This window comes from Ovis aries, chromosome 20, assembly GCF_016772045.2.
Source record: "Ovis aries strain OAR_USU_Benz2616 breed Rambouillet chromosome 20, ARS-UI_Ramb_v3.0, whole genome shotgun sequence".
Taxonomy (NCBI): domain Eukaryota; kingdom Metazoa; phylum Chordata; class Mammalia; order Artiodactyla; family Bovidae; genus Ovis; species Ovis aries.
In genome coordinates this window covers 43695186-43708482 of record NC_056073.1, presented here as the reverse complement: position 1 = coordinate 43708482, position 13297 = coordinate 43695186, and the positions used below count along the sequence as shown (strand labels likewise).

The following is a 13297-nucleotide window of genomic DNA, read 5'->3' as shown; positions in this document are numbered from 1 at the left end:
AGTCCTGAATATTCATTGGAGGGACTGATGCTGAAGCTGAATCTCCAATACTTTGGCCCCCTGATGCAAAGAACTGACTCATTTGTAAAGGCCCTGATGCTGGGAAAGATTGAAGGCAGGAGGAGAAGGGGATGACAGAGGATCAGAAGATTGAATGGCATCACTGACACGATGGACATGAGTTTGGGTAAACTCCATGAGTTGGTGATGGACAGGGAAGCCTGGTGTGCAGCGGTCCATGGGGTTGCAAAGAGTCAGACATGACTGGGCGACTGAACTGAACACCCACTCTAGCAGATAAAAATCAAAGGAAAGAGCCAGCTTTTCCCAAATCCACCACGAGAGGCTAAGGGCGTTAGGTGGATGAGATTCCTGTCCAGGCCCTAGTGGCCTTAATGAGCTCAGCAGTGTAAGACCGCATGGTCCAAGGTATGGCACAGAATATTCATATAGTTCCCTTTTCCTGGTGATGGAACGTCATGGCATAACAGCTGAGCTGTGACTCGATTAATTGATTCAGAATGACTTCTGTTGAGCAATTGTCTTCTCTAAAGGAATGCCGGTGCAATCTGCGAGCATCTGTCACTTTCTATCAAGTATGAATTATGCTGAATAATGGGTTCAGGTGCTCACATAAATTGACTGTCATAAAATCCTTGTGTGTGACAATTCAGTGAAATCATCTCATTCAGAAGATGAAAACACAGAGCAGAAGAGTGACAAGAGAAGTGAAGGTGATCACCTCCACACTGCTGACAAGACTAGCAATGTCTAAAGGCTGCTGCTAATTTCTTGTTCACTAAGCTCAGCAATCAGCAGCTCTCCCAAAATATTCTCAGGCACGGTGATGATATTACTAGAAAAGACAAGGTAGAAAATGGTCATGAGCTGTGGATGTGAATTGATTAGAACCACTTGTCAATGAGAATCAAAATATGTATCAAGATTACTGGCTTATCAAGATACAGTAATTACTGGGTTACTATGCACACTCTTTCTCCCCAGTAATTTTCATGTCTCGGAGTTTACCCCAAGGAGATATAACACAAGCGCAGGAAGTTACACCTACAACATTCTTCACTATAGCATCATTGAGATTAGAAAAAATTGCAAAATTACAGAAATTTACAACTGCAAAATTACAGCAAAAGGTTATATAGAGGACATGTGTATAAGGATCTATGAAAACATTAGAAATGATGACTATAAATGTATTGACATGGGAAGATATTCAATACTGACTGCAAATACAATTTATAAAGAGTATGAATTATTATGCTCTGTTGATATAATATGATATGCATACATATGTGTATGTAAAATAGAGAAATGTCTAAAAGAATGTTTATTAAAATCTTAATCACAGTTTCCTCTGAATGGTGGAATCCAGGGTGATTTTTACTTTCCTTGTACGTTTCCTGAAGGAGATCAGCCCTGAGATTTCTTTGGAAGGAATGATGCTAAAGCTGAAACTCCAGTACTTTGGCCACCTCATGTGAAGAGTTGACTCAGTGGAAAAGACTCTGATGCTGGGAGGGATTGAGGGCAGGAGGAGAAGGGGACGACAGAGGATGAGATGGATGGATGGCATCACGGACTCAATGGACGTGAGTCTGAGTGAACTCCGGGAGTTGGTGATGGACAGGGAGGCCTGGCGTGCTGCGATTCATGGGGTCGCAAAGAGTTGGACACGACTGAGCTACTGAACTGAACTGAACTGTATGTTTCCATGTTGCTTTAATTTTAACAATGCACATTCAGCAGTTTTAAAAAAACAATAAAGCTTTTAAAAAGCAAAGAATACCATAAAATGCTGTATGTGAGCACAAATGAGGCTGAGGAATTTCAAAGGGTTCTTCTGATTACACCTCCATTCAGAGATGATGATAATGATGATGGGTGAGTTGCATAATAATCATTTATGATGGCGAAAACATTAATTTACAATTTATTGAGAGTAGCAATATGCGTTCAGCGCCATAAGAAACAATAGTAATAAGTGAACTAGAAACTGAAATTAAATATACAAGCGCAAAAAACACCTGCGAGCAGATCGTAGTGGGGAGATGAAGGCCATTTGTGGGGAAAATAACATATGACATCTGAGAACTTTTAGAGGAATGAGCATGGTTTAACACAATTCAGGAGAGTTTATCTTGGCCTCAGAAAAGCTTTCGAGAGGAAATGGATCTGAGAGGTGAGTTTAAAAGTGTGAGTTAGACAGCTTGCAGGAGAGGAAGTCAAATAGGATATTTCATAGAGCCCAAAGGAAGGGAGAGGAATATTTTTGCCTAGGGATTTCCAAAGAATAAACGTGAAATGTCTCTCTAGCCCATGGATGCTGCCAAAGTCTGCAGCCAAGCTCTGTCAGGCAGGCATGCTTCCCTCAAGATGCCTTGGCAGGTTCATTGTACAAAAACTACTGCGGAGCGAGTTCACCCTCAGAAAAATCACGTCCTCAAATCCTCTGGGAAGCCTGTGTTGTCTCTTTTCAGACTGCAAAGATATTACTGAAGGCACAGCAGAAGCACTAAATGTTTTGTGTTACCATGTAAGCCTTACAGGTAGGCTTGAGTCCATATCGACTCAAAGGATGTTATTTCAAGGGTGTGAGACAGTTCTTTTCTTCCCAAAATAACCTCTGGCTGGTCCTCAGCTAGAGACTGAAATTCCTTTAAATACTTACTTCTTTTTGTGGATGTCATTGCTTTTCTGGACAAGGGTCCACAAAATAGCTCTTCATCAGCTGGTAGTACCTTATCATAGTTTCCATCATCACAGTACAGGAGACCCAGGGACTGGGATGTAGTAAGGATATTTTGAGGAAGTTGAATGAAATACCCAATCTTTTGGGTGCTACCTGGCTAGGCCTCTCTGGGAACTATAATGGCACATAGGGAGGTACAGCCAGGACCTAAAAAATATATACATCTAAATAAATAAATATATATATAATGCTTTAAAAATAAAGCATAGTTTTTAATTTAGGGTATATATAATGCTTTAATAATAAGGCATAGTTTTTAATTTAGGGTATATATATATATATATATATATATAGTACAAGCTTACTCAAATTTTGAAACTAGGCAAATGACTTCTGCAGCTCCTAACTAGGCACAATATTTATTGCAGTCCGTAAGTATTTATTTGCATAGTTGTGATTATTCTTCCCTTCCCGTTTGTAAGTTCCACGGGGGTTCAGTTCAGTTTAGTCGCTCAGTCGTGTCCAACTCTTTGTGACCCCATGAATCGCAGCACGCCAGGCCTCCCTGTCCATCACCAACTCCCAGAGTTCACTCAGACTCACGTCCATCGAGTCAGTGATGCCATCCAGCCATCTCATCCTCTGTCGTCCCCTTCTCCTCCTGCCCCCAGTCCCTCCCAGCATCAGAGTCTTTTCCAATGAGTCAACTCTTCACATGAGGTAGCCGAAGTACTGGAGCTTCAACTTTAGCATCATTCCTTCCAAAGAAATTCCAGGGTTGATCTCCTTCAGAATGGACTGGTTGGATCTCCTTGCAGTCCAAGGGACTCTCAAGAGTCTTCTCCAACACCACAGTTCAAAAGCATCAATTCTTCAGTGCTCAGCCTTCTTCACAGTCCAACTCTCACATCCATACATGACTACTGGAAAAACCATAGCCTTGACTAGATGGACCTTAGTCGGCAAAGTAATGTCTCTGCTTTTGAATAGACTATCTAGGTAAGCGTCTTTTTATTTCATGGCTGCAATCACCATCTGCAGTGATTTTGGAGCCCAAAATAACAAAGTCTGACACTGTTTCCACTGTTTCTCCATCTATTTCCCATGGAGTGATGGGACCGGATGCCATGATCTTCGTTTTCTGAACGTTGAGCTTTAGGCCAACTTTTCACTCTCCTCTTTTACTTTCATCAAGAAGCTTTTAGTTCCTCTTCACTTTCTGCCATAAGGGTGGTGTCATCTGCATATCTGAGGTGATTGATATTTCTCCTGGCAATCTTGATTCCAGCTTGTGCTTCTTCCAGCCCAGCGTTTCTCATGATGTACTCTGCATATAAGTTAAATAAGCAGGGTGACAACATACAGCCTTGACGTACTCCTTTTCCTATTTGGAGCCAGCCTGTTGTTCCATGTCCAGTTCTAACTGTTGCTTCCTGGCCTGCATACAGATTTCTCAAAAGGCAGGTCAGGTGGTCTGGTATTCCCATCTCTTTCAGAATTTTCCACAGTTTATTGTGATCCACACAGTCAAAGGCTTTGGCATAGTCAATAAAGCAGAGATAGATGTTTTTCTGGAACTCTCTTGCTTTTCCAATGATCCAGCGGATGTTGGCAATTTGATCTCTGGTTCCTCTGCCTTTTCTAAAACCAGCTTGAACATCAGGAAGTTCACGGTGCACATATTGGTGAAGCCTGGCTTGGAGAGGTTAGATCGCTTCTGTTTGGCCCACCTCATACTCCCAGCAGCCCTTGGCCCACTGCCTGGCACATAGCAAGTGTTCAGTAGCATTTAATGAATCAGAATAGAATAAATGAACCCTCAACAAAGGCCAAATACTCAAGGAGTAAGAAGAGTCAAGAGAAAGCACTGGGTGAAAAGAAAGGCCTCAAATTGAAATAATCTACTTTGCAAACTGTCTTGGGTTTGAACTGGTTTTCTGTGCTCAGTCACTCAGTTGTGTCCGAGTCTTTGTGATCTCATGGCCTGTAGCCCTCTGTCCTTGGGATTCCCCAGGCAAGAATATTGGAGCAGGTTGCCATTTCCTACTTCAGATGCTCTTCCTGACCCAGGGATCGAACTCACGTCTCTTGTGTCTCCTGCAGGCAGATTCTTGACCACTGCACCACCTGGGAAGCCCAAGCTTCTTGAGAGGAATATATATCTTGTGATTTTTTAAAGATCACTGTCACTTTTTCTTGCTGTATTACTTCTAGTTTTTCCTGTTATGCAACTTCAGCATAATTACCTTTCTCCTACCAAAAAAAAAAAAAGAAGAAGAAGAATTAAGCTTACAGAGTGGAATTCTAAGCGATCAAGGGCAAAGAAATCATGAATCTGTTCCACAGCGGTGCTTCTTAACTTTCCTTTTAGATTTGTGTTTGTCATCGTTGTTCAGTCCCTAAGTCATGTCCAACTCTGCCACCCCATGGACTGCAGCACACCAGGTTCCCCTGTCCTTCACCATCTCCAAGAGTTTGCTCAAACTCATGTCCATTGAGATGGTGATGCCATGCAAACATTTCATCCTCTGCTGCCCTCTTCTCCTTTTCCTTTCAATCTTTCCCAGCATCAGAGTCTTTTCCAAAGTGTTAACTATGAATAATTTTTGTAAATCTCCCTCTTCCTGTCTTTTCTAATTTTTACCTTCAAATTTTTGTATTAAATATTTAATAGTTTATTTCCTGTATCTCAATAACATAGATGTCAGTTTTTTCTATACTTTAAGTCATCCATCAATGCCAGAAACCAATTATTCCTATTTAGCATACTTGTATTCCCTGCTATATTATCTGGAAAATGATAAGGGGAGTGATAAAGAACTACAGAAGTGTTATCTGTGCCATGCATCACCCCTCCCCAAAATACAGGGATTCTTTCATCTAACAAGTACTTACTGAGTGCCCGCTACATCCTGGAACCTGGTTGGCAGCGCAGACAACACAGCTGGGGACTGAACAAAGTCCCTGAGAGCTAACATCCAAATTCACTCAAAGCTACTTTTCTCAACATTGAGGTTCACGTCTTGTAAAAAAAAGTTTGTTCAAATATGGAAAAATGCACCAACTTCTTAAGCATAGTACAACCAGGTTTTATTTACATTTCCAAATTCAGAGATTAACCACAATAAAAGAAGCCCCTGTCAGAAGCATCACACATCTAAATTGTTAGTCATCGTGCTCTGGACGGGAGACACCTTTTTGAACCCCACAATGGAGCAGGGCAGGGCTTGTAGTGAATCTACACAGCCTCTTAGAGTGACTCACGGAGCTGTTTTGCAAGCCGGTTGTGGACAGGATGCTGCCAGAGTTCCAGGGCTCAGGGCACTGTCACAGGGAGACAAGGAGACAGTGGCTATGTTTCTTCTCTTAAATTCCTCGTCATTATCCGCTGGGTTTATCCTGAGGGCTGTAAAACGGGGAAAGAGGACATTGTTCGAAGTTTCTCTTATCTGCCTCCCCTTCCAGCTCAGTTTCCAGTTTGAAATAGGAGTCCTTGGTGTTTATCCCTTTCCATCCCCAGTGCCTAGGTTTGAGTATCCCCAGTGCCTAGGTTTGAGTTTCCCCAGAAGCAGACAAGGCATTGGCTTTGAGCGGTGTATTTGGGAGGTGATCCCAGGAAACACAGGGAGGCGCTGTAAGTTCCCGCACTCCTGCTCAGCCTGTGGAATCCCCTGCCAGCGACCCAACCTGAGGACCTGAGGCTCAGACCTCAGACCCAGGGAAGATGGCCTCCCAGGCCCACGGGCCTCCCCTTCCCTCACGAGGAAAAGTGCCGTCTCTGTTTCCTTCCCCCAGACGGGCTGGCTGATGACTCACTCTTATGAGTGAAAGGTGGTGGAAGTGAGGCTGGGCAAGCTCTGCGCCAGTAAGAGACCCAGAAACCTCGGTGCTCCTGGTCTCTGTGGAAGGCAGCTGCCATAGTGTGAAAAATCTGCTAAATAACGAGACGTGTGTGGAGAGAAAGAAGCCACTTAAGAAGTCTCTAAGTGCCAGACCCATGAAGGAGGCCTTGGCCGGGCAGCCCTCCAGCTGGGCCCTTAGGCCATTGAAATGTGAAGGCTGCCCAGAGGGGCTTCACCCCAGTTTCTCACCTACAGAGTCATGAGAAATAATAATAAATACTGTGGGTCTACAAAGTGGCTGGGGACAATTTTTAAGGAAGCTTGGCTACTTAATACGTGTACCAACTCTGCTCGGTCACTGGCTGGGAGTGGCTCTCTGGGGTGTTCATTTCTTGGCACTTCTGGCCTGTCTCATAGGTGGGCAAAGCAGGCTTTGTCTCCTTAGAGGTCATTTCACAAAAAGAGAGGCAAGTTCCCTTGGCCTGTGGATGTCAGGCCAGTGAGAGCTGTGGAGGCCAGGTCAGGGGCTGGGGGCGGGGCACGGGCAGCCTGCCCCGGGGACGCCCACTCACCAGACATCAGAGGCCTTGTGACCAGCAGAGGCTTCCCCCTTTCCTCTGAAGGCAGAGCTCTCTACTGCTTCTGTGGTCAAAACTTAGCCCTTCCCTTCAACTGGCCAGCTGTGATCTCAGCATTCCAAGCCAGATCCTTGCCTCCCAAGAGATTAAAACCTACACCTGATCTATGGAAGCTTCTAAGTTGTCTGTTTCTTTCCTGAAGCATTTGCAATTTCTATGTCAGTGGGTTCAAGGAAGAAGAAATCCTTATTCGGCACAGTGTATTAGGTAGTGTGGAATGTGAGTGTGTGCATGTGTGTGTACGTGTGTTTGTGTGTTGTGCGAGTTCGTGTTAGCAGAGCAAAGAATTCCAGGGAGGAGAATTTCATCTTTTCTCAAGTAATTCAAAGTCTGAAAAGAGACAGGAGCCATTTAGGAAACAGTCTCCATCCGGCAACAGTATTTAAAAAAGTCATTCTCTAAATGCGCTGTCCTCCTGGATAAAAGTAATACTCCATCTAAGATGGAATGCCTGTTATGTTCCTTGTTTTTCCATTGGTGGCGATGAGGTCACCCAGAGGACCCAGTCTCTCCCCTCGTTGCCCTGGTAATCAAAAGCATGTAATTAGAAGCTGGCTGGTGACAGTGGAGAATGTGGTTCTGTGACCCAAGAACAGTTTTTTCCTAAGCAAAGCTCATTAGACCACATTAAACTCACAATAGGTTTCAATTCACACAGTGTACACTGGAGTGATCATAAGCAAAGGGTTTTAACCAGCGAATTCCCCAAACGACAGAGGAGGATTAAAATTTGTGTGTGTTTTTTTTTTTTTTTTTTTTTTGAAAAAACGTGAGCTGCTCCGTGTAGAGGTTCGGTTTTTCTGTTGCTTACACAAGGCAGGAATCGTTGCAGAGGACCCTGGTAGAGGAGGAGCAAATTACGTGAGGGAGTTGCCTGGGAGGAGAAAGATGAGAACTGGGTTAGCTCAGTGAGGTTGGATTGGAAGGGCCTTACTGCTGGATCACATTCTCGTCCACATCATCAAGCCAAGTCACAGTTTATTTAGAATTTTCTATCTCCTAAACAGCTGCCTTAGGTCACTGCTTCAAACGGTAGGATATATGTTATTTTTTTTTAAGTCCTGAAATGTTAGGGCATGTTTGTTCATATCTGTCAGTGAAGCGGTCACCCACATCTCTCTCTCTCTCTTTTTTTTTTAATTTAAAGAAAGTTATGGAGAAAAAGAAACTGTAAATTCCACATACCTTTTAAGAAGTAGACTCAAACTCTTCTGCTGTGACCAGGCTTTGGAGCATCTCCCTAAAGCTCCCCCCGGATGCTCTGAGAGCTAAGCTCTAAAGCAGCCTCTGGAGTTTCCCCCGTCGGATGTTTGCCGAGAGGACGTGAGTGGGCAGAGCAGACATGGCAGCCTGCTGTCCAAAAACCCAGTCGGCTGGAACCAAACCTCCGAGAATGACGGGCGGTGGCTCGTGGAAGCAGGCGCATGGTGAGAAGACTTCTAATCCCTCCCAAGAAACGGCCTGCTGGACTTTGAGCAAGTTGCTTAAACTCTCAGCTGCCACTGCACCACGTGAATAAAGAGGATGACAGCAGCGCCTGCCTCGCAGAGGTGAGGGCAGAGTGCGTTGCCCTTGGCCTGTAGAGCGCGCACTGAATGCTTGTCGTCCCCACTATTACCAGCTGCATTCAAGGGCATTCCCGGCGTGATGTGCTTTTAGCCATACCAGGAAATTTTTCCACACGCAGAGATTCTTCCCAGTCAGCCCTTCTTGATGCCTGCAATTCCTCATTAGAGAGCTTCTCTGGTTTCTTAAGGATTGCCCTTTATTAAAAATGCAACTGGGCAACTCCAGAAGTGCCTTGTCGTGCTTCCCCACCCCTGAGAATGTGTTGTGTGCCAAGGCGTACCCCATCCTGGGGACACAAATACTTCCCTGAGTTGGTAGGGCAGTGCCCTCCCTGTATATACAAGTGTGTCAGCACAGCATAATGCAAAGGGGCTTAACCTGTGTGTCCAAAACAGGCTTCAGAGGCGCTGATGCACCTGAAGTTAGCTGCAGAATTGTCTTGCTGCATTTGTGAGTTTGGGGCTGGAAAATCCAGAGCTTTCACTGGGTTCTCCAAGGGCTCTATAACTGAAGAGCTGCTGGAGTGGAAACAGCAGCCCGAACCAGCCCTCCACAGCTTCTTTCAAGCCTAGTGGATTTGCAGGGGCCTGGAGAGATCCCGGAGGGAGAGGGTGGATCGTCAGACTGGGCCGGGAGCGCTCCATGAGCAGTGAGCGTGCACAGGGCGAGAACCCACCCCACCCCTGTTGCCTCGGCTTGCTCTTGGAAGCTGCCTTGCAGGGAGCACACAGATAGAGGTGCCAGTAACCTTCTCAGCCTTGGAAGGGCTTGGCCAGGGGTAAGAATGAAGCCTCAAGGACTCCCAGCCTTGGTAGAACCCTGGGCCTCAGGGATGCTGAGTTCCAGATGAAGGGATTACACTCGAGATTCCTTAAAGTTTCCTTCTTTTTAAATAAAACCATTCTAATGATTCCTTAGATTTTCCTCATTAATCATTTCTTCTTCATGGAATACTTTTCCCTGTGTGTGTGTGTGTCTGCGTGTGTGTGTGTGTATATATGCTCAGTCATGTCCAACTCTTTGCGACCCCATGGACTGTAGGCCTCCAGGCTCCTCTGTCCCTGGGATTTCCTAGGCAAGAATACTGGAGTGGGTAGCCGTTCCCTTCTCCAGGGGCCCTTCCTGACCTAGGGACCGAACTCACGTCTCCTGTATTGATAAGGCAGATTCTTTACCACTGTGCCACCTAAGAATTTCTCTCCCTACGGAAGCCTGTATAATTTGGATAGAGCTGCCAAAGTAAAACACAGGACTCCTAACCAAATGTGAATTTCAGAAAAATAATGAATAGTTTTATTTTATATGTCCCCAATACTGCATGGGACATACAAATACTTAAAAAAAAAAACAAAACACCATTCACTATTCACCTGAAATTCACATTTAAATGGGAGTCTTATTTGCTGACTCTAGTGCTACGGCCTGAATTGTGTGCCCCTCCATGTAAATTCATGTATTGAAGTCTTAACCCCTAGTACCTCAGATGTGACCTGAAGAGCTAATTAAGTTCCAGTGAGGTCATTGGGATAGGCCCTGATCCAAATGACTGGCCCTTTAAGAAGAGGACATGTGGACGCAGCCAAATGCAGAGGGAAGACCATGTGAAGACCCGGGAGAAGAGGGCCACCTGCAAGCCAAGGAGAGCTAATGCTGGTCTTAGACTTTCGGCCTCCAGAACTGTAAAGAAACAAATCTTCGCTGTTTAAGCCACCAGGTCTGTGGTATTTGTTATGGAATCTGTGGACAAAGAGTGTTGTCTGCCATTTCCGTAAACAGTGTTGCCCGCCATCAAGCCATCAACTGCTGCAGCCACCCGCTACATTTTGGCCTGCGGGGAATTTAGGATGGAGAAAACCAGGATACCGGCCCTAGGTAGTTAAGATTCGTATCAAAGGAATAATGTCCGTGAGCCCAGACTTTTGCATCTTCCCCTTCAAAGGAAAGCACTAAAGTCATTAACTTGAGATGTCTGATTTTTGTGATTAGCAGTAATCTTTTTATGCTCGACCAAGTGTTGTTTTTATTTTTTTTATTTTTCCCCCCAGAAAAAACTCCTGTGTATCCTGGCTCCTCCTTTATCTCTTGGGAGCAGTTCCTCAGAGCCGTTTGAGAGGCTGTCTCCCCAGCTGCAGTCCTCAGTATGGTCCTGAAATGAAACTCTGAATTTTCAGGTTCTGTGATGTGTGATTTTTTTTTTTTTCTACAGTCTACAGTTCTCTAGCAGTCTAATACATCTAGCAACTGCATTTGGCAGGCACCGCTAAGTAAAAGGACACAAAATTATGAGTACAGAATTAAGAAAAAATGTGAAGATTTACTAGAATCACAGATCGCAGCAAGTTACTTACTTGGAGACTTGACTCCCCTTTTCAGAGACCCATTTAGGCAATGGAAACACTGGGCAACTCTGGAGCTCACAGAGATCCCAGCAAGTGGAGGCTCTCAAGCTTAAACTTTATTAATACTGTAGTCAGTTGAAATCTGCTGGGATGTTAACATCTTTCTAAAATTTTCTCTTTATTTTCCTGGTTTCACTTGATTTTCATGGCAGTCTCTCAAATTACACAATTGGGTATTTTTGGAACTCTCTCTTTATCTTTTAGGTTTTAGTCTTCTTTTCCTCTTCTAGGGGTCAGTTTTTTAGCTCTTCTATTTCATGTAAGAACAAATGTTAGAGTTTATAAAACAGTGTAAGTTTTTCAAATTAGAATTATTTTAGAAATATTATTTTAATGATATGCAAAACTTTGATATCTTTTTATTTTGTACATTGTACAAAGTCTAAAAGAGAAACAAAGAATAACACAATTTTCTTCTACATAAGGAACTCTTATAGGTAACATTTTCTTTTAGTGATAGCCTGCAAATTTATAAAAATATGTACATATATAAATGCATATGTGTATATTTAATATATTTCTGATGCTACATGGAATTATTCTAAAGCACATCTAATTATGCCAATGTGATTGACCAGTGGGATGTTGGTTACATTAGACAAAATTGTCATAACCATATATAAAAATTCTCTGTGGATAAATATATGTATATTCAAAATATCATATGTAAACAGTCCACAGAAGACATTTCTTTTTCATTTTGAATTTAAACCACTAGTTTCAACATTTTTAATTGAAGGAAGGTGTTTTTGAGCATTATTGCATAGATTTCACATTAGCATACCAGGAAATATTTTTGACCTTCAAAATACTAAATCTCTTCCTAATAGGGCTAGAAATGACTTAAATGTAGTATGATAGGAAATTGAAAGTATAGTATTATAAAAGTATAGTGATTATTTTTAAAAAATAATTTAAGACGGATGATACAAGCCGGAGAGAGGATGGAGTGGAGAGCAGGATAAGCAGATTGAAATGTGGATGAAATATCAAGAAATGAAGCTTAATTACAATACTTGGAAAATCATCTGAACTAAGTTGTGCAATGTATTAATGGATACACAATAGAAAACGAATAAACTACTATTCTAGCTACTTCAGTCTTAAAATGTCAGAATTTGTGCGACTACTTCCTTGCATTTTCCCTCCAAAATATTATAGCACATTGCTGTGTGTGCGAGCACATGCTTGTGTGTAGCAATGTTGTTGGTTTATTAGATTATGTATTTGCATATGTGTGAAATATGATGGCAGAGGGCTGGTGGTGAATAACACAGAAGTGCTGTAACTACCTCAGTATGTTCCTCTTGCTTTTTATTTATAAATTATAATTATAGTTAAGAATCACTAAGGCTTTCTCTCACTGAAATATTTAACAACGAACAGAATTACCTTACTGTTTAATCTTTAAACTCTGCCTTTCTTTTTGAAAAGGCAATTAATTAAGTGCCCAGTAGGTATTTTTACTACTTTAAGATTTTTACTTTTTCTTTTGGCTTTAAATCAGTTTATTTCCTGAGCAGATAATTATGCAGGTATCTTCCGCATGCACATTTAATGCTTGAGATTTCTCCCCTCTGGAATTAAGCATGTAACTGCTGATAAACTGTTACTCACATACACAACTTTAGCTTGGGGGAAGCGAACAGCAAATACTGCCTCAGCAAAGGTCCTTTTCCTTATTGTCTGACTTAAAGATTTTTTTTACAGCCCAAAGTTACCAAAAATAGCCCCCTCTTCTTTTAGGAATATTTACTTGGTATGCTGCTGATGTATTTATATCTGTTTTTACTCTCAATGTAGCTGCCTTAGGTTTTTTAAGTTATTGTTCAGTAGCCATTTTTTTGTGCTTTGAGGTCATTATATTTTCAATTTTTTCTTAATTACAGTTATTCAACTTACTATAAAACAGATTCCTGAATATTTCATTGTTTTCCTACTTTGCACAATGTGGTGGTATTGGTTTAGTTGCTAAGTCATGTTCGACTCTTGCGACCGCATGGACTGTAACCCACCAGGCTCCCCTGTCCATGAGATTTCCCAGGCAAGCATACTAGAGTGGGTTGCCATTTCCTAGGAGATCTTCCCAATCCAGGGATTAAATCCCAGTCTCCTGTACTGCAAATAGATTCTTTACTGCTG

General features: G+C 42.7%; 1 long non-coding RNA gene across 1 annotated transcript; it reads right to left on the bottom strand.

Annotated features, from left to right (window-relative positions):
- Window positions 1-1720: 1720 nt before the first annotated feature.
- On the bottom strand, window positions 1721-8644 carry LOC121817346 (uncharacterized). Its single transcript, XR_006057188.2, has 3 exons — window positions 8373-8644; window positions 5972-6113; window positions 1721-4960 (listed from the first exon to the last, which is right to left on the bottom strand). It is a non-coding gene; the product is annotated as an uncharacterized LOC121817346 (long non-coding RNA).
- Between the last annotated feature and the right edge of the window lie 4653 nt (window positions 8645-13297).